At 37.7% G+C, this 27,366-nt stretch overlaps 1 protein-coding gene across 2 annotated transcripts in view; it reads left to right on the top strand.

Moving 5' to 3' along the window:
- Window positions 1-6,455: 6,455 nt before the first annotated feature.
- PDE4B (phosphodiesterase 4B) overlaps window positions 6,456-27,366 on the top strand; it is a 542,476-nt gene continuing 521,565 nt past the window's right edge. Inside the window, exon 1 of one of the 2 annotated variants that reach the window (XM_038537222.1) lies at window positions 6,456-6,554. The gene's annotated coding sequence lies outside the window, so the exon portion shown is untranslated. Of the gene's footprint in view, window positions 6,555-7,081; window positions 7,100-27,366 lie in introns of those variants that run through there. The other variant, XM_038537223.1, reaches the window with a different exon arrangement.

The raw sequence follows: 27,366 nt of genomic DNA, 5'->3' as shown, positions 1-27,366 counted from the left end.
GAGCCAAAGGCAGACACTCAACCATTGAGCCACCCAGACATCTGCATAAACTCTCTCTTTTTTTTTTTTAACTTAATAACATGTTTTGTAAAGTTTTCATAGTGTATTTTCTTTTATTTTTTGTATCTGCATAGTAGTATCCCATTGGAAGACTGTAAAAAACATTTGAGTTGTTAAAAAACAATTGTGTTGTTTCGAATCTTTTATTATTCCAGATAATATTGCAACAAATAAATTTGTATCTTATTTCCAGATATACTCTCAGATTTTCTACAAATAGGGATGATTTTACAGCCTTAATTACAGTTTATATATATATATATATATTTTTTTTTTTTTGCTGCATCCCAAGGTTTTATCTTTTTAAAAACTTTTTATTTAAATTCCAATGTTTATATCTTTATTTCTCTTTGCACTGACTTATAACCCCAGAATAACGTTTAAAAATAGTTTTAATTCATCATGGTCTTTTTCCTTACTTTATTAGAAATTCCTTTAATGTCTAATTTTTAAACATGGCTTTCATATTGAGACAGATGTATTGTCTTATTAAGGAAGTATTCATATATTCCTAGATAAAGAAGAGTATTTAAAAAAAATCAAGAATGGTTATTGACTTTTTTTTTACTTTTTCAAATATCTTTTCAATGTTTCTAGAAATAACCCTATGTTTTTTGTTTTTTAGATCTTTCCATATGATTATCTGAGTAAATTTACTAATGTTGCATGATTCTTACATTCTTGGTTTCTGAATTTATAAGTAAGATTGATCTATAAATTTCTTTTATGTCCAAACTGGTAGATTTTAATTTCAATGTTGTCTTATAGAATTTAATTAGAAATATTCATTTCTTATGCTTTTTAATCACTGAGACATAAAGGCAGAAACATAGGCAAAGGGAGAATCAGGCTCCCCGGGGGGAGCTTGATGTGGGACTCAATCCCAGGACCTGGGATCATGCCCTGAGTGGAAGGCAGATGCTCAACCACTGAGCCACCCAGGTGCCCCTTCCTTGTTTTTTTAAAGTGTTTTTCTATCTTTTTGAGTTGGTACTTATTGAATTAATTCAGCTAATGCTGTGTCACAGAATTCTGATGAGTAGTGTTTTCATTTATCATTATTTTCTAGAACCTCTACAATTTTTGTTATAAGAGTACTTAAGAGAGTATTTTGTTGTTGTTGTGTATTTCCAGGTATGGAGATTTTTGTTTTTCTGATTTTTCTCTTAATTTCTAGCTTATTATATTGTGATTATAGAATGTCATCTGTGATTCCTTATTTTCAGATATTATTAAAGTTTTCTTTGTGGCTTAATATATGCTCATATTTCATGAATATGCTATTAATCCTTTAAAAACATATTAAAAACTCTTTTTAAAGTACAGCATCTGATATATCCACATTTAGACTAGGGAGATGAGTAAAATTCTTCTATTTTTTTATTTCCTTTCTATATGTCTATCTCTTATATTGTAAAATTGTAATATAATATATATATTATATATAATATGTATATATTATTGTATTGTAATATATGTAATTGCTACAGTGCATTTGGATCATAGATATTCATAACTTTCACATCTTCATTGTGAATTTTACTTTTTGTGTTATAAAGTGTCATTCTTGTCTTATACAATACTTATTTGTCCTGAATCCAACTTGTCTGAAATTAAGGTCAAACTCTTGCTTTTTTATTATTATTTCTTTATATTTGTGTGTGTGTGGATGGGGCATTAATTATTCAGGTAAAACTTTGACTTTCCTTTTGTTATCAACCACTCTAAATCTTTCTTTCTAACATATCTGTCTACAGTATAAAGTTTGACTTGAATGCAATTTGAAGATCCTTTTAAAAAATAACTCGACATATGTATTGATTTAGAAGTATCTCTGTCAATTCTTGGATACATTTGTGCGTGTGAATGTATGTGTATATGTGTTTATAGTTCTTCTATTTAGGAAGGTGTGCGTTAAGGTATGTATTTGCTTTCTAGTGGCTACCTTTATAATTAAGTCTTCATTTTATGTTCATAATCCTCTATTATTTCAGATATTATTAGTTACAAGCAGTGATAAATTTCCATGCATCTCCTTCTCTTTCCGACTCTGCATTATCAAACTTTGTTTAAAAAATTAAATTTTCTAGGGATGACTATATGGCTCAGTGGTTAAGCATCTGCCTTCGGCCCAGGGTGTGATCTTGGAGACCGGGGATTGAGCTCTCTGCATGGAGCTCAATCGGGCTCTTTGCATGGAGCCTGCTTCTCCCTCTGCCTGTGTCTCTTCTTTTCTCTGTGTGTCTCTTGTAAATAAATAAATAAAAATCTTTAAATTAATTAATTAATTAATTAAAATTTCTAGTGTTTATCTTTGTGCTGTTATGCACATTTAGTGTACAACTTATATGTCAGCTTTATTTTTTTTATTTATTTTTATTTTTATTTTTATTTATTTTTTATTTTTTTATTTATGATAGTCACAGAGAGAGAGAGAGGCAGAGACACAGGCAGAGGGAGAAGCAGGCTCCATGCACCGGGAGCCCGACGTGGGATTCGATCCCGGGTCTCCAGGATCATGCCCTGGGCCAAAGGCAGGCGCCAAACCGCTGCACCACCCAGGGATCCCATATGTCAGCTTTAAATGACATTTTCAACCTCAGCAGTTATAGATGAGTCGATCAGTGAACTTGCTCCAATTAATACTATCTTTTTCCTTTTCCTTCTGAATATTTGTGTCTATATAGTTTCAAAGTCTATAATATAAATACATTTTTTAATAGTCTAAACTTTAGAATACAAGTGTATTCATTGTTCACCATGAGTCTTTTTAAGAGAGCTTCCTCACATTTAAGATTGCTCACAAAGAAAAGTCTTTGATTTTTAATGTTTTAAACATATGGTCTTCATACTTGATGAAGAACTTGGCTGGATATAAAATACTTAGATCATACTTTCTTTCCTTGAAAATCTCATGTTTTTTCCCATTAATGTGGCTTTGGAGGAGACTGAAGTGAGGTTGACTCATTTTTCCTGATACAAGACTTGATCTTTTTGCTTTTCTGCTTCAAAGATTCTTTCTTTATATTTAAATTTTAATAATTTGTTAGCATATGTCTTTGCTTAATCATTATGAATGAATTTTCTTTAGCACATGGTGTTTACTTTCAATATGGAGATTCAAGACTTCTGTATTAATTTCAGGAAAGTTCTTTTATAATTTTGTTTGAAAGTATTTGTTCTATCCCACTGCTAACGTTTTCTTCTTCAGAGACTCCAATTATAGGTATGTTGGCTCTGCATCATATTTCATCTATTGTTTGCATTTTCATACAATGCCTAAAAATATATTTCTCTTTATTTTCATTTAATTTTGACAATTCTTCTTATATACATCTTTGCTGTCTCTTAACTCATCCACAGTGCTTATTCCCCTCTGTGTTTCTTCCAATATCGTCTTTATTTCTGTGATGGTTTGGTCCTTTTTTCTTCTTCGTATCTGATTTGTTTCAGCTCACTTCAACCTCACCTCTTTCTTGAGTTTCTTCATTTGTGTGTTGTCACATTGCATAATAAATTATATTGCTTCATTAACATAATGGGAAATATATTTCATTTAGGGAGTCAATATAGCTTAATGGATAAGAGCACAGACACTGGAGAAACACTACGTATAGTCACTATTTTCATTGGCTCTGTGGTAACTTTTCTTTTTTTCCATATCTTTTGGTAATTTTGAGGCTCCTTTTCAGAATCTTTCTAATAGTATCTTACATTGACTCTAGACTTAGCTATATGACTTACTTTAGCCAATGGGGCATTTGGAAACATGATGCAGGCAGAAACTTCAAAGGAGCACGAATATTGGAGCCTGCCCTCTCTCTCTCTTGCTGCTGGGAACTATTCCAACTCCACATGAAAAAGCCTGAGCTAGCCCCAGGCCTCCCTTCTGAGGCCCAAATACGCAAGTGAGACCTACTGAGTGATACACCAGGTGAAGCAGAAATAAGCCGCCCTAGTTGAGCCCATCCCAATTTATCACTTCATTCAATTGTAGGCAAATAATTGGTAGCTCCTAAACCATTGTTTTTGGTGGTTTGTCATGCAGCAATAGATTACAGATTCACTTTTATTGCTGCTGCAGAAACAGTCCGCTTCCAGTAATTATGGCTTTTCTGTAGACTCACTCCCTCTAAGTCTCTGAAGTAAATTTAGTTCAAGAGATCGTCTGCCAACAGATCTATGCTCCCCAGTTCTTAAAGACAAGGAATAGGTCTTCTACATCTCATAGTGATTACCTTATTCTCAAGGATTATAGTTTTGCTGCCTGATGCTAGTGGGTTCCCTGGAAACTCTCTGTGCCTCTTCTCCTCATCTCTGTATGCCTCTTCTGCCTCACCTGTTCGACTCTTGCTCCATTTTTTTTTGGAGAGACACAGCTGCTTTTGCAATTTAAGGTAAGCCCTTTACTTTCAGGAAATGCATTTTTGCTGGTACTTTCTGAAGTCCTTACTACTGGTTCTCTTTGACTCTTCCTGGACCTTTTCTGTATCACTTCTGCCCAAATGCAGCTGCTTTTAGGCAACTTTTACAAGTAGTTTGGAATTTGTCAGTAAAATTTTTGCTTAAAATGGCATTTAACATTTTTTCCCATTGTCTTTGTTAGTTTAGATATTTCTTATGGAGAAGTGGGAAGAATTTTTAAATAGATGACATCATCTTCATACAGGAGTCCATTTAATCCTTGTTTGCAACCAGAACCCTTTGGACACGTTTTTCTGAAGATGATGTAGTATAGTAACCTTGAGTGCTTTAGTAATCACTAATACCTTTAAAAGTTCTAATATTCACAGGGGAAGCATGTCACTCAAACTGATTCTTTTTTTCCCAGGTTGAATCACAATTTAGGGTCCTATCTCACATTCTATTTGGGCAATGGGATGTTTCTATTTAATAAGTCTGACTAATTAATCCTCACTGTAGTTCAGGAAAAAGTGGTTGTATTGTCATCATTTTTGAGACAAAGACTGTGACAGAATCATGACTGTATTGCAGGATTTATTGGCTTTCCTCCACATGCTCATTGCCTCACTATTATTAATTTTGGCTTTGGGCTCAATTTCAAGCTAATAGATAAGTAGATGGCATAGAACATAAAGCAAAAGGTCCAAGAAGGCAGCATTTCAGCTGTGGAGAACTGGGTGCTCTACACTCCAAGTGCTAGTATTTGAAAATGTTTCCTTCAAAACCACCAAGGGGAAAGAGTACTGGGCAGGAGTCCATTAAGTCCCTACATTGAAAAGCTTTCAGGTATGACTTTCATTGTGTGGGTATGTGAAGGTGATTGGGTTAATGAGTGAGCAACAGAAGGTTACTGTCACTCCTTTGACAAGGTCCTATTTGCTTTTTATTACACAGTTCAGAAGGGATCAAATTCGCTGACCCATTTCCCTTCCAACTAGAGAAAAATGCTTCCACTAGTATAATTAGTATGTGCTTCTGTGTGTCATATGTGATACTTGTCCGTTTTGGGCTTCCATAATAGCTTCTCCCACGAGGCAGAGAGCTTCCTGGGTGCAGGGTCGGTGCCCCGATCATGTCTGTATGTCAGCATCTGACACAGTGTATTGTGCTCAGTGCTTAACGGGTGTGCCATAATGTTTATTGGAATAAATTGAGAAATAAGCCAATTTTATCCATTAAAGTCTTTGCGGTTTCTAGCTAGTTGTAATAGTTTCATATGCAAAGTTACTGCATCTCGCTTTTCCTTGCCAGCTCTCTTCTCTTCCTCTGATTGGAAGAGCTGGACAACTGGGGAAAAGGAAACCTGTGTCTTCCCACATCTGGCTCCCCCTAGCTCCTGCTCCCTCCGCCTCAAGTGGCAGGCTCCCACCCAGCTGTGCTCTTCAAGCTGGGGGCCTTCAGGCTACGGGGTGCGTGTTGCTAGGTCCTTACAAGCTGTGGGACCCGCTCCTAGGCTATCTTGGCGGAGCGCCTCCTTGGAGGTGAGCGGACCCAGCGGTTCAAGTGGCACCGTGCTTAGCCACTCTGGAGCATCTTCGTGCGACAGGGAGCAGCGGGGTCTCACCCTCGTACCGGCTCCTTCAGCGTAATTTGCTCCGCTCGCTCCCTTTCCTACCGCTCTCCCCATCCCCCCCCCCCCCCCCCCCCCCCGCCACTAGCGCTGAGTGCTCCCCTCCCCATCCCCTTTTGTGCAACCCGTGGCTGCGGAGCTTCTAGTACTGTATTCATGGCAGATGAAGAGAGAGTGACTGACACGTTCCAGGGACGGCGAATCGCAGCGAGCGCGGGTGGCAGGGGGAGGGTGTGTAGTGGCAGACGGCCGCTGGGATTATGAATGGGGGCGGGGGGGCGGCGAGTGTGGGGTTCAAACCGGGATCTTCGGCAGCGGGCTTTGGATAGGCACGCAGGGTTGTGCGTAATCCTTCAGCTCTGGTGGGAAGGGAGATGCCGTGAGCTCCTGGGGGAGGCGAGGGTTATTTTGCAAAACTCCCTTAGTGTCGTGCAGCAGAGTACTGCGGGCGGTCGGCGAGGTAGGTGGAGGAGGGAAAGACACGGGAAGGGAATCGGGGAGAGGCCAGCCCCCGGGGACGCTGTGCCTCGCTCCCCGAATTGACAGGTGGTGGCCTCAGCAGTTACAACCTACTACCTAGCATCTCGTCCGTGCAAAAACGATCACGTTGTTAATTCCCCGCACCGCGCGGAAGAGCGCAGCGCGGCAGAGCAAGTGCCACGGGCGAGCTGCCTCCCGGGGAGGGGGTAGTGGGGGTACAGAGAAGGGGGGGTTGGAGGGGGGCAGCGGAGGACACCGGAGCTTGGGCGCTTGGCGGCCGTCTGCACCGCGGGGCTGCCCGCCGGTCCGCGCGCGCGCCCCGCAGCCGCCCCCGGCTCGTGCGCCCCTTTCCGGGGCTCCCGGCCCCGCCTCGGCGGCTGCGGGCTCCTCGTCGCCCGCCCGGCTGCACGCGAGCGTCTCCCGCCGGCTCCCGCGCCCGCGGAGCGCTGCACCGACGAGCCGAGCCGGGCGGAGCCGCCGCGCTGCACCAGCGGCGCCTCGGGCAGGAGGAGGGCGGCTTCCGCGGTAAGGGCTGCCCAGGAGGCTGCGGCTTCATTTTCCTCCTTCTCTTACTTCATCAAACAGCGAGGCCGGAATGGAGAGTGTGGGGCGCTGTGGGCCGGCGGGGGGCGGGGGCGCGGGGGGCCGCGCCAGGGCGGTCGTGGGGACCCCTCGTAGGAAACCCGCCAACCGGCCTTCGCGCCCCGCTCCCTCCTTGCCGGCTCCTGCCTCCGCCCGTGAGCCTCGGGGCGAACCCCTGGGCGCGGGAGAGCTCGGGAGGCTGCCGGAGGCCGAGGCGCTCGCGGGGCTGGGCTGCCCGGCGCGCAGAGCCCGGGATTGACCGCGGGCGGCGCGCGAGGGAGGGAGCCCAAGTCCCGGGAGTTTGGCGCGGCTGCGGCCCCAGGACGGTCCCGGGCACCCGGGTGGCGGGTCACCCAGTGCGGCGCCGCGGGGCCGCGGCAGAAGGGGGGCTCTGCCGGCAACTTTTGGGAAGCCCTGTCTCAGGTGTGGGGAGGGGTGCTGGGATGTGTTCAGGGCCTGGCCCTTCCTGAGCTACAAGTGTGTGTGTGTGTGTGTGTGTGTGTGTGTGTGTGTGTGTGTAGGGTTCTTCTCCCTTTCCTCCCTGCTAGCCCTCCTCTTCCATCAATCTCTTCCTGCCCCCTTTCACAGACCACCCCCTCCCATATGCCGGAACTTCAAGCAAAATACAAACCTACCGTAGTCAATAGCTTTAAAGCAAGTAGAGGGACGCCAGGATGGCTCCGCGGTTAAGCTCTGCTTTGGGCTCAGGGCCTGATCCTGGAGTCCCAGGATCGAGTCCCACATGGGGCTCCCTGCATGGAAGCTGCTTCTCCCTCTGCCTGTGTCTCTGCCTCTCTGTGTGTGTCTCTCATGAATAAATCAATAAAATCTTAAAAAAATATATAAAACAAGTATAAAGAAGAGAGAGAGCACAGAGGAATAGTTCTTAATTGCATCGTGGTTCATTTTAAAGATGAAAATACTGTATATAAATAACATATAATGTATTATATATGGTGTGATATACATATATAATATAATATACGCACAGGCCTAGGGTAATTTTTAAGAAACATTTTGAGACTGTCACCTAAAGTTATATTACATTTGCATTATGTTTACATCATGTGTATATGGTGCTATTAAACAGCAATGGTAAATCTATGCATCCTGTGTCTTAGATCTGTACGGGCTATACAGATCTATACTGCTCTTTGAATCACATCCATCTTTTAAATTCAGAGATTTCCAGTTAATTGAAAGCCTTAGAATAAGGCTGTAAGAATAAAAGGCTAAGAAATTAAGAGAAAAAGTATGGATGCTGGATTTTTTTAGTGGATCAGCCACATACCTCTCTTTCCTTTTACTAAAAGCTGGTTGTTATGCCAGTAATTTTCATAAAAAGAAAAACAATTTGAGGACTTCAAAGTGTTTTTACCTAGGCCTGAGGTGTAGGCAGACGTCTGGCATATATCTGTACATGAATTGACAAGAAGGTAGATAAGGCAAATGATTTCACTTCAGGTAAAAAAATTCAGCTGCACTTCCTTCTGAGGGCACCTCATTTAACTTCTGATATTCCCACAGAGGAACCCCCTTGCTGTCAACCTGTGTCTTTGTGTCTTTGGCATCACTGTGGTTTGATCAACTCTTCAAATCAATACTTGCAGAACTTGGCTAGTAACATATTTGCTGGCTGTTTCTGTTCTTTTTCTTTTTAAACAACAGAATATTACTTCCATAAAAAATAAGTGAATAAGTAAATAGATTGAAATTGTTGAGATGGTATGATTGACACATTGACACCTTGAGGCTAACTATATGTGTATCATCTCTCTGTATTTCTTATGATGCTTGTGAGCTGAACAATTTTGCATTGTGTCTACTCACAGTATTTTTTCTCAGCCAGTCTGCTTTAATTTCTGATTTGACATATTTTTGCAAAGATGAATTATCTTAAATTTCTCTAGAGGTTATCTAGTTGGGCCTACTAATTTCTTTTGAATAGAATTGATTATGGTTTGAGGAATAAGAAATCAATCATATATGGTTTTCTGATCTTGGTGTCCTTCACCTATCTGGAGGTAGGTATTTAATAATAATGTGTATGCACAAGTAGGGATTCATGTTTCATAGAAATATATATTAGACACGGAAATGACATTTTCATTTTGGTTTGTAAATGGTTGTAAACTGAAGATTTAAAATTATTAAGGAATAAAGAGTCCCATGTTGCTTTTAGTATCTTATCTGGCTGACTTTCGTTAGGGAGCCAGAGGTACATGATGTGGTCTTAGAAAGATTTAGGGGTTAGTGATTTGGATTTATCTTTCGTTATTATGGCATAAAAATTCATTACTCTTTCCAAAAAAATCTGAGGAGCGGAGTTTGTAGAAGATGTGAGGTTGTTGTTGATTATATGACAAATGGGGTTTCTTTGAGCACTGGTTGTTGGAGTCACCTTATGGTAATATGGCAGACACTGAGGTGCCAAATCCCCCTTCAAGAAGAGCTTTTTGCCCCAGCTTCTGAGAGTGCTGTTAACACATAGCCTTCAAGGGTCCTTGAAGGGGATTGCCTGAGTTGTAGGAAGCATCTTTGTCCAAGGCCATGTCTCTTTCCAGGGTAGCTCACACCCAGTGGCTGATCCATGTGCGGGGTATGAAGGGCTGGTCATCTCCACACAACTCTGAAGGACCATTCTAGCTCTGAAACTCCCTACAGGACTTGCATTGCAGCTTGACATTTCCCATTTCTGCCTCCTTCCCCATTCTCAGATGTTGATAGCAAGGTGGTCCTTAATAAAATTGCATGCTCAGCTTCATCTCCGAGGTGGCTTCCTTGGGGAAGCCAGCCTATGACAACGTCTCCTCCATGCACATTCATTTTGCCAGTTTTGATCTTTTGTCTTTTAAAATGTAGTGCCATTTCTCATTGGAAGACATTTCTGTATCTCTGCTGCCCTTCTGTTTGTTCCTCCGCGTTTTCTCATTCTTTCCTTTTGTTGGATTTGCGGTGTCTTTAATCTCTTTTCCATCTAATGATATCAATGCTATATCTCTCATTTCTATTCCTTTAGTAGGTATGTTTGTTTTTAATATTCAGATTTTGTCTTAACAGATGAATAAAAATATCTACTCTCTTCTTGAATAATATAAGGGCCTTATTAAGTTATAATTCTGATCATACTCTGTATTTCATAATATTTTGTGGCATAATAGTTCCGCTACATTTTTCACATGGATTGTGGCATTTTATATAATTAGTTTTTTGTTGTTGGTGGTTTTTTTTCATAGTCAATGTTTATTTAGGCTTATCCACATTTTCTGTCCTCATTGTAGTTTCTTGCATCCTTTTCCTTCCTTCTGGATTCAAATTCCTTCGGATGGAAGTAATTCTTTGATAAGCATATGCACATGATAAATATCTCTTCATCTATTTTGTTTGTTTGTTTGTTTGGAACTATATTTTATCCAAACACTTGAATAATAGATTACCTGGGAGCAAAATTCTAAGTTGACATTTATTTTTCTTACCACTCTGAAGATACTGTCTTCTAGCCTCTGTTGTTAAAAATCAGAGATTGTTTCTTGGTTGCTTTTAGGATTCCTCTTTGTCTTTGGTGTTCTGCAGTTTTATTATGGTATGCCCGGATGTGGATTTGTTTTTACTTTTTCTCCTTGAGTTTTCTTATGATCTAATCAGGTGATTCTTATATTTCTTGAATTATTACAAATTTGTGGCATGTCTCATCATATATTATCTTGCCTCTATTCTCTCTAAACTTTCCTCTGTAATTCTTAGTAGGTATATGTTTGACCTTCTTGTTTTATTCCTCATGTCTATTACCTCTGTATATATATATTTTTTTCTGTTAGAAATATTTTTAAGAGGCATTGGTGTAATTCTTCAGGACTTATTCCAGCTAATCAATTCTTCTTTATTTATGCCTATCTTTTAAGTTGTAGCTTAAAAAAGGTTGAGCTATATAGCTCAATATATATATAATATATTCAATAGCTATTATTGAGCTATTAATTAGTGTTTATTTTCTAGAAGTGCTAATTGATACGTTTTCATATCTACCTGTCTTTCCCTCTAGGTTTTCTATCATTTTATTATGAATTTTGTCCTTATTTTATCTCTTTAATAGTCACACTCGTCCTATTTTATAGTTTCAGATTATTCTCTTACTTGAAATTCTGCTGGTTATTCCAAAACTACCCATCCACTATAAACAGATCTTTTCCTCATGTGGTTTGTGACTGGGATTATGACTCATCTTCAGCCAGGTTTTTACTTTTGTTTTTTTCATAGTAGTTTTGTTTTTCCCAGTTTTTGAAAGTTTCCCTGTAGAGTGTTATTGTGCTTGTCTTCATAGAATACCTCAGGAGTTTTGCTGGTCTGGGATCAGCTTGAAAACAAAAACTATTGAAGTATAATTGACATATTACATTATATTTTCAGGTGTACAACATGATTCAATGCTCATATATTTTGCAAAATGATCACCACATTAAGTCTAGTTAACATCCTAAGGATCAACTTTTACATTAATTTCCTGGCTTGAGATTCTTGAACCATGCAGGTGATATGTGTGTGTGTGTGTGGGGGGGGGGGGGAGTGCTTAGGAATTTAATCCAAAGAATACTTTTTTCCTTTTATCTGGAGCCCCAGAAAGAGACAGGTTTTCTTGCTACTTCCGAGGCTGGGCTTCTAGTCCTTAAACTATAAAGTCAACTTCTTGAGAGTTTTCCTTTATACAAAGGTTTTGGCTCCAGTTACCTTCCTTTTATGGGTCCCAAACCAAGTTGCTTGTCCCTACACACATATGAAATCTCCAGCCTCTTGGCAGGGTTGCTGTAGGGCCAGTGTACATGCTTGCTATTCTGATATTTGTTTCCTTTCTGTTTTAATATCTGCAGATGACCTTTTTTTTTTTCCTCTTCAAGTTTATTTAACCTATTCAATTATCCTGGTCTTTTAAAAGACTTATTATCTATGTGTTTGTAGCAGAAGGGAGTTTGGTCCTCATTCATTCAGTCGGCCATGCTAGTGGAATAAGACAGCCATCAGTGACTGGATCCACTTTGAGAATTGACTCTTTTCAATCACTTTCTCTTTTTCTTTTAGTTACACTATTTTTATTTTATATTCATTTTTTCACATTATTTTTAAAAACTTAATTATACTAGCCTTTCGTTCTCTATCTCCCTCCCTTCCTCCCTCCTTCCTTCTTTCCTTCTTTCTTTTTTCCTCTTTTTCTCTCTTTCTTTTCTTTTCTTTTCTTTTTTCTTTTCTTTTCTTTTCTTTTCTTTTCTTTTCTTTTCTTTTCTTTTCTTTTCTTTTCTTTTCTTTTCTTTTCTTTTCTTTTCTTTTCTTTTCTTTTCTTTTCTTTTCTTTTCTTTTCTTTTCTTTTCTTCCAAGAAAGATGTCTTACAGAGTGTCTCAAAGTTTGGATTTCTCTAGTGATTTATTCACTTGATTAGATTCAGGTTAACCATTTTGGGCAAGAACATTCCTATGTGGGTGATGTGGACTTCCTGTTACATCACAGCAGAAATGTCTGTTTATCCCATTACTGGTTAGACCACTTGAAAGGTGATACCTGCCAAATTTCTCCCGTTTTGTTTCTCTTACCTTCAGACTACGTGAAAAACCTGCTTCCCCACAACTTTTACCCCATTTTTGAAAATTAATTTTAAAATTTTGAGATAGTTATAGATGGACATGCAGTTAAAGGACATATACAGAGATCCTGTATACTCTTCACTTTCTTTTGAACAGTAACATTTTGAAAAAACATGATACAGTAATACAATCAGGAAATTGACATTAATTGAATCTACAAATCTTACTCAGATTTCACCAGTTTTACACTCATTTGAGTGTGTATGTTTAAGTCTATGCAGTTTTATCACATGTATAGGTTTATGTATCCACCACCACAGTCAAGATATAGAACTTTTCGATTACCGCAAGGATCCTTTATGCTGCTCCCTTTTAGAATTAACTACCCCTGCCTCCCTCTCACTTCCTGGCACCATTTCTAACCCCTAACAACCACTAATCTGTTCTCCATCTCATTTTGTCATTTCAAAAATGGTACATATATGGAATCATAGATAATATGATCTTAAAGATTGCTTCTTTTCTCACTGTAATTCCCTAGAGATTCATCCAAGTTGTTGTGTTATCAATCATTGTTTCTTTTTATTGCTGAGCCATATTCCATTCATCCATGGAAGGACATTTGCACTGTTTCTAGTTTGGGGCTATTATGACTAAGTTTCCTATGCACATTTGTGTATGGGTTTTGTGTGAATGTAAGTTTTCATTTCTCTGGGATAAATGCCCAAGGGTGTGATGGTTGAGTCCTATGATAATTGCATGTTTAATTGGATAAGAAATTGCCAAATTGGGGGATCCCTTGGTGGCTCAGCGGTTGAGCATCTGCCTTCGGCTCAGGGCATGATCTTGGAGACTCAGGATCAAGTCCTGCATCGGGCTCCCTGCATGGAGTCTGCTTCTCTCTCTGCCTGTGTCTCTGCCTCTCTCTCTCTCTGTGTCTCTCATGACTAAATAAGTAAAATATTAAAAAAAAAGAAATTGCCAAATCATTTTCCAGAATGGGTGTACCATTTTACATTCCTACCAGCAATGTCTGATGATCCTGTTTTCTGCATTGTTAGAATTTGTCTCCATTTTACTTTGTTTTCTGTTTGTTTCTTCTTCCTTTATTTCTCTTTACTTGCCTTCCTGTGAGTTAGTTGAAATGTTTTATAGGATTCTGTTTTGATTTATTTATAGTTTTTTCAAGCATATTTGTATAGTTTTCTCAGTCATCCTGTTGGCTCTTACTATATGCATTTATGTTTCTTTACACTTGCTTCATTTTAAATGCTGTTGTCTTGAATATAAGACTGTCATTTTGTTTGTTTGTTTCAATCACTGAATAGGAAATGATGTAGACAACTCATACTGGGAAAGAATTTGTGGTTGACAGTTCTTTTCTTTCAGCACTTAAAAAATGTGCTGCTCCTTCAGGTCTCTACGGTTCCTGATGAGAAAATCATTGTTATTTGAGTTGATGCCCCACTAAAGGCAATGAGCTCTTTCTCTCTAGTTGGTTTTATGATATTTTCTTTATCATTAGTTTTTAAAAGCTTGGTTATGGGCAGCCCGGGTGGCTCAGTGGTTTAGCTCTGCCTTCAGCCCAGGGCCTGATCCTGGAGACTCGGGATTGAGTCCCACGTCAGGCTCCCTGCATGGAGCCTGCTTCTCCCTCTGCCTTTCTCTCTCTCTCTCTCTCTCTCTCTCTCTCTGTGTGTGTGTGTCTCATGAATAAATAAATAAAATATTAAAAAAATCTTTTAAAAAAAGCTTGGTTATGATGTGTCTTGGCATAGATTTCTTTGGGTTTATTCTCTTTGAGTTTTGGTTAGCTTCTTAAATTGATGTGCTTTTGTCTTTCACCAAATTTGGGAAGTTTTCTGGAAGTTCCCCCCCCGCCCCCCCCCCCAAATACTCTTTCAGCTCTACTGTCTTTCTCATTTCCTTCTGGTCCTCTAATGATAGAAATGTTGGATCATTTTTTATTGTCCCAGAGGACTCTGAGGTTCTGTTTATCTTTTTGTTTTGTTTTGTTTACTTTCTCTCTGTTTTTCAGATTTGCTAAATTCTGTGGAGCTATTCTCAAGTTCACTGATTCTATCCTCTATCACCTCTACTGTAGAACCACTGAGTATTTTATTTTTGTTGTTTTATTTTTTTGTTCTATAATTGCCATTGCCATTTTGTTTTTTAAAAAACTTATACAATAAAAACCAAAACTTACACATTTTTGTTCAGATTTTCCATACTTTTTCACTTATTTCCAGAGAATCTGAATTTGCTTGCTGAGGTATTCTTTAAAATGCTTTAAAGGAATGCTTTAAAATTCTTATCAGATACCTATGGTAACTGATTCACTTTAGTGTTCGTATCAGTTGATTGACTTTTCTCATTCAAGTTGTGATTATATCCTGGACATGTTGGCTACCAAGTTGGGAGGCTCAGGTCTTGTTTACATCTTATGAGTTTAGCAGCCACTCTGTTTCGGTTAGCACACAGGTCCTGGATTACTTTTCTGGGTTGTGGTTTCAATGACAATATGATTTCCAGGGGCTTTGCTAGCTGTTTTAATCTGTTTATTTTGTTAGGTGCTTCTGGGCTCTCATTGAACCCTGTTGATACTACTGGAGGGTGGTGGAAGAAGCCTCCCCAGGGCAGGCCTGCTGTACCTCTAGATGAGGGAAGGGATTTTTTGGCCTGTAGGGATAAAAAGGACTCCCCAGCCCAGAGCTTGTTGTGGCGGGATTCCCCCTGCCAGTGCTGTGAGGCCATCTGGTGTTGTTGGCTGGACCCCAGTTAGATGCAGGGGAAGAATGAGCCCACCTATATCATCCACTGCCAAGTTGGGGTTGGAAGACTCTAGACCCAGGTAACCTGCAGTGGGATCAGGAGTACTTAGGCATCCTACTACCCTGTTTTTCCTCTCGTCTGGCCTGATTAATCAGCCCACCTCCTCTTTTCAGTGTTTGGAGTCCTCTTATGTTATTTCTAGTGTTTAGAATTGTGCTAAGTGGGAAGAGGCTGGGAGAGGTAAGTAGCTGCCATCTGTGTGGACCAGAAGTATATGTCTTTTAAAAATACCAGTTTGAAAAAAAAAAAACCAGGTTGACTAATTAGCCACATTATCCATTAACATAGTTAAAGATACTCATTTGACTGTGTTTTTCTGTAATATGTGTTTGTGAGAGAGACATAGACTAAGCCTCTTAAATTTACTTAAATTAATTTAAATTAAAATTAGGTTAATTAATATTACTGTAATTGGATAATTAAATGTTAAGTCAATGCTGTCAGTGGGATATAAGACAAAGATCTACGTATGTGATGTTTTCTCTATCAAACATTTTTCTCCAAGTTGTTCTATTGCATTTGAAAAATACTAGTACCTTTTTTTCTTTTCCCATCACTGGAAAATACTAAAAAAAAAACCTTTACCAGATGGATACTTTGAACCATAGAGAAAATAAATGACATTATTTGCATAAGCAACTTGGTGATATTTAGAGTGGATTGAGGAAAAGATACCAGAATTCTGTCTTTGGCTGTCCTGGTTTATAACATAGTGCTGACTCATGGAATACTGGCATTTTCAGAACTGAAAATGAACTTAGAGTTAGCCTATTTCAACCTTATTGTTTTATATTTAAGGAAACTGATACCTTGAAAATAAGGGAACCTAAGTTCCTTTAGTTCCATAATGGCAGGGCTTATTTATTCTGAATTCATAGTATTTCCTAATTTTGTTTTCTTTAAGAAATCACAATCACTTTCTTTTTAGAAGACTTTAGAAGAAAATTAAAATTATATATTGTAGCATGATTCCCATTCCCTTTTCTAAGGAGAAGAAACACTAAATAAGTTGGGATGGCATGATGGTACTTTTTAAAAAAATAGGCATATTTGAAAATATGATGAACTTATGGACCCACTATCCAGAAAAATGAACACAAACTCAATAATTTGCATGCAGTATTAAGGGTTTGTGAACTCTGAGGGAAGACCGCTCCTAGGGAAGACCACTATGCTTCTTGTCTTGTTTGTACCATGTGATATCTATGGATGGTCTTTGCTGGGGAAAATGACATAGGGATAATTCCTCATTTTATATTCAGACTCACCCTTCAGAGCTTGTGGATCCTGGCAGTTGTCCTGGGCACAATGCATTGGCGTACTGAGGAATTTGTTTTCCTGCAGGTTCTAGAGAGCCAGTAGGTGAGAAGAATATAATGGGACCAGCAGGTGTTAAAACAGACTGTGGGAAATACAAACAGGCAACTCAGCCCATAATACTTGCTTTCTCCTCCTACACACACATACACACACACCTCAAGATTCCTTAGAAAGATCCTTCTTCTGCTCCCATCTGCTGTCACCCTCTTACTGTATGGAGAAACATTGCCCTTTGGAGACAATTCTCTTTGCTCTAGTAAGGCTGTTCTGGTAGTCATTTAAACCAAATTTCACCCACATCAAATGTTAGGGGTTGAAAGAACAAACTGTTTAGTGTCATTTGATGTATTTACTGTGTACTTTTCAAGGAGGAGAAGAAAACCATGTCCATATTTTTCTTACAGAATGGGTCAAAATAATTTAAGAGCATAGGATAATAAATGTTTCTGCGTTCAGTGAGTGAGGCCAGCATTTGTTAAATTGTTAAGCTTAAATTACTTTTAAGGAATCTGTTTATGTATATACTTAAAGGAAGCTCCTATATTTTCTTGGTGACTAGTACAGTGTCCTGGATGAGAAATAAGACTCTGAAATGATTTGATGTGCCATGCTGTATACTAGAGTGAAAAACTTCAATGCAGAAAAAGAGAGGTAGTATAAAAATAAATAATACAATGACTATTTTTATTTCTTAGTGCTTTTATATATTTTAAAATATTGAAAAAAATAAAAAAAAACAAAAAAAATAAAATATTGAAAAGAATTTTGTTTTCAGGGTTACTCTTTAGTAATTGTATAATTGAGGGCTGAGAATCACAAATCCTAAGTGCCATTTCTGTTGTGCCACTAAGTGGGTAAGTGACAACCCCTGTGTAAGCCTTAAGGTATAAATGAAGATGTTGAATTATGGTAATCTCCAAGAGTCTTTTCAGCATTATGACTTAGTGAAATTTTAGCAGTTGTTATTTGACACATTAGGAGTTTTTGATATGCCTGTGTAATTAAGTATTAGTCATAAGAAAGCTCTCCAGGGAACTAATTTTTAAATTTGAAATTATTATAATACCTTGATGGGTCAGAAATTTGCATTAGTCAGAGAGGTCATGGTTGGGTTAGGACTACCTAAGTATACAGGTACAATACAGCACAATTTGGAGAATAAGCATCTTAATGCTGTTGTGACAGTGGCAGTAGTGATGATGCCAATGTGGACGGCACTGGATTTCATTGGTCTGGAGGTGCATGATACTGTAGGTTGCTCATTCAGCATCATTTACGTCTTTTCTCTTTATCCTCCTGTGCTATTCGAATTGGAAGGCCAATCATTCAACTTTTCAGCCTCCTTTGAAGCTAAGAATGGCCCATATTACAAATATTAGATGGAGATTTCTGGAGAATGCTTTCCTTCTTTAGCAAAAGGGAAAGCTTCTTAAGGAGAAGGTTCTTGCCCTTGACCCTTATTCCTTCTTTCTCAGTAGAGCCTGGACGCCCTGCTTTGAGGTGAGCATCATCTTGCAAGCATGAGGAATAAAATCAGATGATCAGGATGATGAAGCAGAAAAACAGATGTAGCCCGGATCCTTGATAATATGTTAGAGTAGATCTATCAGCTCTGCACTGCCTACCTCCAGTCTTATTATTCCATGAGAAAAAATTAAACTTCTGTTTCTTCCAGTATTTATTAGGTTTTCTGTTACTCCGAGCCAAACACATTCCCAACTGAATATGTAAAGTAACTATTATGACTTTGCATTTTTGAAGGATAAAATTAGTGTTTATAGATCTTTGTAATTACTAATGTTGGGCTGCAAAATTTGGACTAGTTTGTACAAATATCTTCATTGTGAGGAAGCTTGGGTGTGAAAATTTTGGATAATTTGTAAAATTTTTATTTTATTCTTCATAGCATGAAGAATAGCATAAGACTGTTTTCTATTCCTTAGAGAATATTTCAAATTTTATTCAATGGGTGAAATTTATATGAGGAAAACTATTTCTGTGAGTCACAACTCCCACTTTGCTGTAATCTTTGGTAAGATGGGGATATAGCCGAAGAATGCCAATGAACCTTGAAAAAATGTTTTCCTCATTTAATTTATAGTCAAAAATGTATAGTTGAGTGGGTTGCCTGCTTTACTGTTTAGTCTAAGTTTGTTTCCAGCATATTCCTTCTGACCTCACACTTTTGGATGACTGAAAAAGACTTAAAAAGAAGGACTTGAAAGATTGAAAGAAGGATGACCATTTGCAGTATGTGGATATAGAAGATGGGAGAGGTTTTTTTTTGTGTGTGACATAGCATTTGCACCCCCTCTATTTGGTTTAAGTGCAGGGAATTAATTTTTGCATATAAGCCAAATAATGAGAGAAAAAGAATTCAATCAGGATATATGTGTGTTTTTTACATTTTTTCTCAATTAGAATTGCATTCATTTGAGAGTCACTGAAAATTTGGCATGCAATACTACAAGTAAGGAGTTTCTTTTTGTTTGTTTGTTTGTTTGTTTGTTTTACATGCAATAAGACATCTGGAAGAAGACTGTCTAAGGCTGGGGCAGCTGCACAACAGGGTTGTCAAAGATTTAGGCTTCTTCTTGCTTTTGGCTCTACTGTCATTATTGTATGGGTTTCATTTTCTTGGTGGAAAGACAGTTAGTGAACATATGGGAATGGCATCTGGACCACAGGCAGGAAGAAGGGGCCAGACAAAAGGCAAGGCCCATACCAGCCATCAGTCCTTTTTTAAAGTGAGAGCTCCCAGGAAGATGACTCTGGTGACTTTAGCTAATATCTTACTAACCAGAATTATGTCCGTGGTCTTCCAGACAATGGGGAAATCTAAGAAATAGAAGTTTTTTTTTTTTTTTCATAGAAACAGAAAAAATACAAAAAATAAAAATAAAAAAACCAAACAAACCAAAAAAGGGGATGATGTACACATTTCTGTCTGTATACAGTCATGCTCTATATTAGGAGATTACAACTTGTTTCATGAATCAGGGTGGGGAAATGGTTGTATACGGATTGATTTAGAAAATAGTTACCAGTGCAGACAAAAAGGAAAAAGATATAACTAAAAAGAAGAAACACAAGTTCAAAGATTTTTCAGTGTCGAAAATCCATATATTTTTCAAGATAATATAGTTTTAGAAAAAAAAAACTTGATATAAATTCCTCCTTTTCCTCTGGCTTAAGGAATCATTTATTCAGTATAAAATCTTTATGTGTTCCATATGTTGAGAATAAATGTATATTCAATCCTGTTAAAAAAAATAAGGGAAAACTTGTACCTCCCCAAAGTCAGGTTTCTGTTATATAAGGAAGAAGGGAAGAATGGATACTGGGTAGCCAACTATCATTGTCATTGTATGAAGAATATTTCTCAGCTTTAAAAATTCTCTTTGTAGTGTTATATCATAAATGCATACCCTGGAGATTTCTTAAATTATAACAGTATAAAAACAGTTATTAGTTATTATTGCCTTAAATACCTATAAGTTAGTCATTTAAAATTTTGTATCAGTTGCTGCTTTGTGTCAAGATAGCTGACTGACCTATACAACTCAAAGTATATCTTGATGGTCACTGGTATTAAGCTAACTGTGGGCAAAAAGTCATAATTTTTTTTCTATAATGAATAATGACATAGATAACTGTGAAATTCTAAGAGATCAGACAGTGACAATATTACATCCTAGTACAGTCATTCATGAAATACTATGGTTTAATTTTTGTTTAAATTTGCATTTATATATTTTGGGCTATTTTTTGTCCTAAAAATTTTAATGACATATATGAATTATACCCAAGAGCAGATATTTATTTTAAAAAGAATAAAATTGGCTGAATTCCAGCATTTCTGCTTAGCTGTTCTCATTCAGGATATTGGCAGAAATATCCTATAATTGAAGGTTTATTCTCCAATTGATGTAGGCACTCTACTTAGAAGCTGTTTATCCACATCAAGAAGGATAATGGATTTTTTTGTTAAATTTTTTCCATTAAAATAGGGTGAGGCAACTGTTCTCACCACACTTCAGAGGGACAGCACAAAGATAAATGAAATAATGGATGTGAAGTGCAACTTTTTTTTGCTTTGAAAGAAGGTGTTATATAAATTCTACAAATAGTATCATTAATGTGTGAATAAGATGATGGGTGAGCATTTCCAAAAGTGAGTATCATAACTAGGCATTTTTAGTATGATCCTCAATGTCAGTTTTTTCCAAGGAGAGCAATATAGCAACACATTCTTATGTTCTTGAATCAAAATATTAAAGGTAAACTTCAATGTGAGGGGAAGAGAATGTATAGAAAGAGCTTCAAAGAGAGGTGATTTATTGAGTAATGCAATATAATACTAGATTTTATGCAAATATAGAAAGTCCTTTGGGTCTCTTAAGTGGTTAGGGAAATGGGAAAGCTCTGATTAAAATGTGAATTCTGATTCCAACTTAAGAGTTGAACTTCTTATGGCTATTATCTTGAAAATAATGAGGTTCTGCTCGACTCATAAAAATCCTCAAAAAAGATTTTTGTAATATCTTTGGTAAAGGTTTTTGTTATGTTCTTGGCCACAGGTTTTTATTCCATGAAAGATAATTTGGGACAGGAAGCTATTTCTTATTTCTAACTTCACTGCCATGCTTTCTGTATGCTGGTAAAAGCGGATCACCTTATATGGTGATAAGAACCTTTGACTTTTAGCCAGGGGACGAGGTTCACGTCTCAGGTTTGCCACTAATTTATCTGGGTAACTGGGAAAGCTATTCAGTTGCTTTGTGCAAAGCAACATCCCTGAAGCCATCTCTTTCTCCTCTTCGTGCATTCAAGACTTAAGGTGCTTAATTAAGTTGACTAGTTGAAGTCATAGGGTCAAGTCACATCTCTGTGGGAAGAGTACTGCCTCTCTGAGTCAGTCTTACCATGATGGGTATTCAGCCATGAAACTGGCACATGAAAGCTGGAAGTGAGCACAAGGTGGGAAACTTTGCTTCTCTCTGTGCCTTATTCTCATGGGTAATTTGTTGAAGATGATGCTTAGGTATAAGCTCATTGGTGGTTGATGCTAAGGGGATAGTAGCTAAAATTTTATGGAACAAAATTGGGCAGTTAAGGACAGTGTGTCATACTTTGTAGATCTGATTATCTATATTTCTCTCTCTCGCTCCTCAAGTCTTTGGAAAGTCTTGTTTAATTGTCTTATCTGTCTTTTGGAAACAGAGAGGAAGGTCAAATTTCAGGAAGAGCTGTAGGGGGACGACTTCCCTCCCTCTAGCCCAAACCAGTGTGCTAGTAGCAGTAGGAGCCACCACTAGAGAGTAGGAAATTCCCGAGAGACATTACAGAGATTATGGTGGGGATTGAGGAGCTGTGGCTGCCAAACGCTGCTAGAGGTCCAGCTGCCATTCTCAAAATGGAGACTCTTCCTCCACTGCACATCTTAAAAGCTTGGTGTTTACTTTTGTTGAAGAAGGTGGCAGGTTCCCAGGAGGCTTGCAATTTCCTCATCTGGAAAATGAGGGGATTGAACCAAGTCGTAGTTTCACAGCCACTTTTATTTTCTTTCCTCTGACTCCTTTATTTTGAAAGTTTTTTGTCCGCCAAACTATTTCTATAATTATGTCTTTTTAAATAACCAGAAGCATATAAGGCAGCCAATTAGAGCTTCCAACTAAATGTGAGATAACTAGTGTTACCGTTCCGAGAAGTTACAATTCAGCCAAAAGCGAACAAGTTTGATATTCTTGTTCACTCAAGAAAGCAATAAATGTTTGCAAATTTATCTGACTGCAAATTTACAGTTTGATATGTCGTCTAAGTGCAGCAGTTCTCTGTTGTATTTTTCCTCATCTCTGATTCCTACTTTCCAGAGGAGTTAACTTTCAGAGTCTACTGTTTCTTCATGTTTCCCTCCATTTTGTGCAAACAAGATGCTTATTCTGCTATTTCTTGCGTTTTAGTTTTATTCTTTATGCATTTGTTTCCTGCTATGGATTTGGACACACACACTCACCTACTTTGCTTCCTCAATTTAATTTTCAAATTGCTGAGACTGTAACTGTCATTCACAGCTGAATCCTTTGGCGTACTAGGATTACATTTCTTTATGCATGTTTTTATTTTTTTCCTATTTCATAACTGTTTTATTTTATTTTTCAGAGTTTTTGAAGTGCCTCTCACCATTTCATCCACAAACACTGCATCTAAATTGTAAATATCTTTTTAATATATTTAGTTTCGTTAGACAGTCTATGCATTTCATCCTTCTGCTAGCCACATGCATCCTCAAGCTGTGTGTATGTTTGCTCACTGTTGTGATTTTGGAATTTTTTTCCCCATGTAAATCAGGATGACTGTGGGCTGAGGTAACAAGTAGCCCTCAAACCTATAATCTTTCAAACACAACAGAAATATATTTCTCCTTCATGTCACACTACTGAACTGTTTCAGGTGAGCTGGGAGGGGTGACCTGCTAGTTCTGGTGAATGGGATGTAGTACTGCTTTGCTTCCAGAAGTCACTCATGGGCCCTGCTTAAAGGAGGCACTGTTTTCAGTACATGAGTCCCAAAGTCATCATGGATCACTGCATTCAGTCAGAGCATGGAAGTAGTGCTGGGCATGGCTTACATCCCTCCCACTTAGAAGTCTTTGTTGAGAACACACTCTTGTGGCCAAACCTAGTTGCAGGAGAAGCTGAGATAATGTCTTTGCTATGTGCCCAGAGAAGAGAAATGGGCTTTGGTGGACAGCTAATCAAATCTTCAGTACAATTATTCTGCAGATGTCTCCCCGCCCCCTTTCTATGTTGGATCCCTTGTTTCCTGATTTCTATAGCTCTAGGTTTTTCTTGATTTACTCTCTTGTTTTGATGGGTGGAGCATGTCCTCCAACATCTTCCTAAGAAAGAGAGTGTTGAAGGTAAACATTTTGAGATGTTTTATATCTGAAGGTGTTTTTATTTTGTTTTACACCTGGTAGATAGTTTTTCTGGATGCAGAATTCTTGTTGGAAGTCATTAGTCCTCAGCATTTTAGTGGCATATTTCATTGTCCTGCAGTAGTTTTAGCTGTTGAGAAGTTTGCTGCTATTCTGATCCTTCAAATGTGAACTTTTTCTTTTTTCTAATTTGAAGCTTTTAGCATCATCTTATTACCCTGGGAATTTTGAAATTTCAAGATGATGTGCTGTGGTGCTAGTTATTTCTAATTAATTATGTGTGGGAACTCAGTGGGTCTTTTCTTTTTGGAAACTTGTCCTTCAGTTCTAGGAATTATTCTTGTATTATTAATTTCATCAATTTCAATGTCAATTTCCAATTAAGCTATTGGAACTGTGCCAAAATAAAAAGCTTTTGCACAGCAAAGAAAACCATCAATGAAACAAAAAGTCAACCTATGGAATGGGAGAAAATATTTGCTAATGATATATCTGATAAGGGGTTACTGTCAAAAGTATATAAAGAACTTATACAACTCAATATCAAACCCCCCGAAATAACCCAATTAAAAATGAGCAAAGGACCTGAATAGATATTTTTCCAAAGACACACAGATGGCCAACAGACACATGAAAAGATAGTCAACACCGCTAATCATCAGGGAAATACACATTAAAATCAAAATGAGGTATCGCTTTATACTTGTCAGAATGGCTAAAATCAAAATGACAAGGAATAACAAGTGTTGGTGAGAAAGTGGAGAAAAAGGAACCCTTGTGCACTATTGGTGGGAATGCAAATTGGTGCAACCTCTAAGGAAAACAGTATGGAGTTTCCTCAAAAATTAAAAATAGAATTACCATGTGATCTAGGAATTCTACTACTGGGTATTTACCTAAAGAATATGAAAAAACACTAATTAAAAAAGATATATACATTCCTATGTTTATGCAGCATTATTTATAATAGCCAAGATATGGAAGCAGCCCACATGTCCATCCATAGGTGAATGGATAAAGATATGGTATACATCTTCTACAATGGAATATTATTCAGCCTTAAAAATGAATGGGGGGGATCCCTGGGTGGCGCAGCGGTTTGGCGCCTGCCTTTGGCCCAGGGCACGATCCTGGAGACCCGGGATCGAATCCCATGTTGGGCTCCCAGTGCATGGAGCCTGCTTCTCCCTCTGCCTGTGTCTCTGCCTCTTTCCCCTCTCTCTGTGTGACTATCATAAATAAATAAAAATTTATAAAAAAAAATGAACTTGAATGTTTAAAAAAAAATGAATGGGGTCTTGCCATTTGCAACAACATGGATGGATCTAGAGAGTATAATGCTAAGTAAGATAAATCAGCCAGAGAATGATGAATATCATATGATTTCACTCATATGGGGAATTTAAGAAAAAAACAAATAAAGAAAAAAAAAGATAAGCCAAAAAAATAGACTTTTAACTACAGAGAACAAACTTATGGTTACCAGAGAAGAGGTGGGTGGGGGGAATGGGTGAAATCGGTGAATGGTATTAAGAGTATACTTATCTTGAGCACTGAGTAATGTATAGAATTGTAAATCATTATATTGTACACTTGAAACTGATATAACAATGTTAATTGTATTTGAATAAACATTTTTTAAAAAGTCAATTTCCCCTACAATTTAACATTTCAAATCAGAAAATCAGGATGCATATTAAATTAATATAATCTTATAATAGCCATTGACTTGGTGACAGTCATGACATGGTTATGTAAAAACTATTCTGTTGATACTCCCTTATATGAGTAAAAATATAGTGCCAGGGTCAAAGAGTTTTAAATGAAATATTGTAAATCTTTTCATTTGGTTTTCTTGGTTTTCTCTTTCTAGAACTTCAGTTACTTTATTTCATCTAATCATAATATGCTTTCTATTGTAAAATATATCATTTTATGTACCACTGAGAGAAATATACTTGCAATAAAACTATGAAAAATGTTTTATTATCACTTAGAATATTAATTTTATTCTGATTGAAAGAATATGTTTAGACTTAATTAAACTATATCATGTATTTCTGTGAATGTGTAAAAAAGATTACCGACTAAAATAAATTGGATGAGTTTTCTGAAAACTTATTCATATTCAGAATTTATCTCTTCTGAATCTCTTTTTAAAAATTTAATTTTTATTTTAGAGAGAGAAAACGTGCATTAGTGGCAGAGGGGCAAGGGGTGAGAATCTTCATGTAGACTTCTCACTGATTGTGAAGCTAAACGTGGGCCTTGATCTCATGATCTCATGAAATCATGACCTGAGCCGAAACCAAGAGCCACCGGACACTTAAGTGACTGAGCCACCCAGGTGCCCCATCTTGTGACTCCCTTTTGAACTCCAAGTCATTACCATGTGTATTCATCCCTGCGTGCGTCATCACTTCCTGTGCCAGCAATACTGCTGGCCCTGAAAAGTGACCTTGATCACGTAAAGTAAGACTGGCTTGTGATTGCTGCTATAGCAAATGTTAAAATGTTAAAAATGCTTGATTCTCCACTGCTCCTATCTCTTCCTCACAAGCATATGATTTCTAGATGTTAAGAATGTCCTATTTTCATTTCTTGGGTTTTCTTCCAACGAAACTAATACTCATTCTGCAGGTTTTCATGAATGTGCAGGTCATGACAACCACTGCCTCACTGAGAAGAATGGTAGGATACTATCAATTGTAAGATGTATCTGATTTCAGATATATATTATGTATATAGATGTATCTGATTTCAGCTATAATGCTGTGGAAAACGTGCATGATATTTACATGTTGAGCCATATAGATGAATCCTGTAAAAATTTCTCATCTTTTTAAATCCAGTTTTTACATCTTATGTATTGTTATACAATTTCTATCAGTATAGGTAGTACAGTCTTTCTCTTCTGTGCGCCTATTTATAAAAGTGAGGAAGAACTTGAATTTTCTCAAGATGAAATGGTAAGAATCTCTGAGGATTCTTTGCCTCTAACAGTGCCAGAACACTCACCTAAACTTGGAGGTGATCAAAACCTAAGAAGTACCATGTTTATGTTCAGGCAGTCTTTTGCAGGTGCATCAGGAAGCCATGCCTAAAAGCAGTGAAAAATATTTTTCCATCTGTTTCTTTGTATGGATTCACATTCATAGTGTAAATGCTATTCTATAACTGGATATGTTTGGCCAAAATTGAGTGAAAAATATAGCTTTCTAGCATGTTTATGAATGGCTGTATAGTATTAATAAATCCTTTCTCTAGTGATGAACATCACATTGCTTAGTTTTTGCGTCTAAACAATGACTTAATAAACATCTTAATATAAATGTCTGTAATTTGTTGAGTAAGGGAATATACACATTTCAAAGGCTTTTTGCCACCAAATTGCCTTTCAGAAAGGTTATACCCAACTTAGACTTCTGTCAGCTATACATTAGAGTGATCATTTCCTCATATCCATCTGATTCTGGGTTTTGTTGGTCTTCTGTGAATGTGAGGAGGAAAATGATTTCTTTGTTGTTTTCAATTTGTTTTCTTTGAT

This window comes from Canis lupus, chromosome 5 (genome assembly GCF_011100685.1).
Source record: "Canis lupus familiaris isolate Mischka breed German Shepherd chromosome 5, alternate assembly UU_Cfam_GSD_1.0, whole genome shotgun sequence".
NCBI lineage: Eukaryota > Metazoa > Chordata > Mammalia > Carnivora > Canidae > Canis > Canis lupus.
Note: the sequence above shows the minus strand (reverse complement) of the source record. Positions and strands in the feature narration are given on the sequence as shown.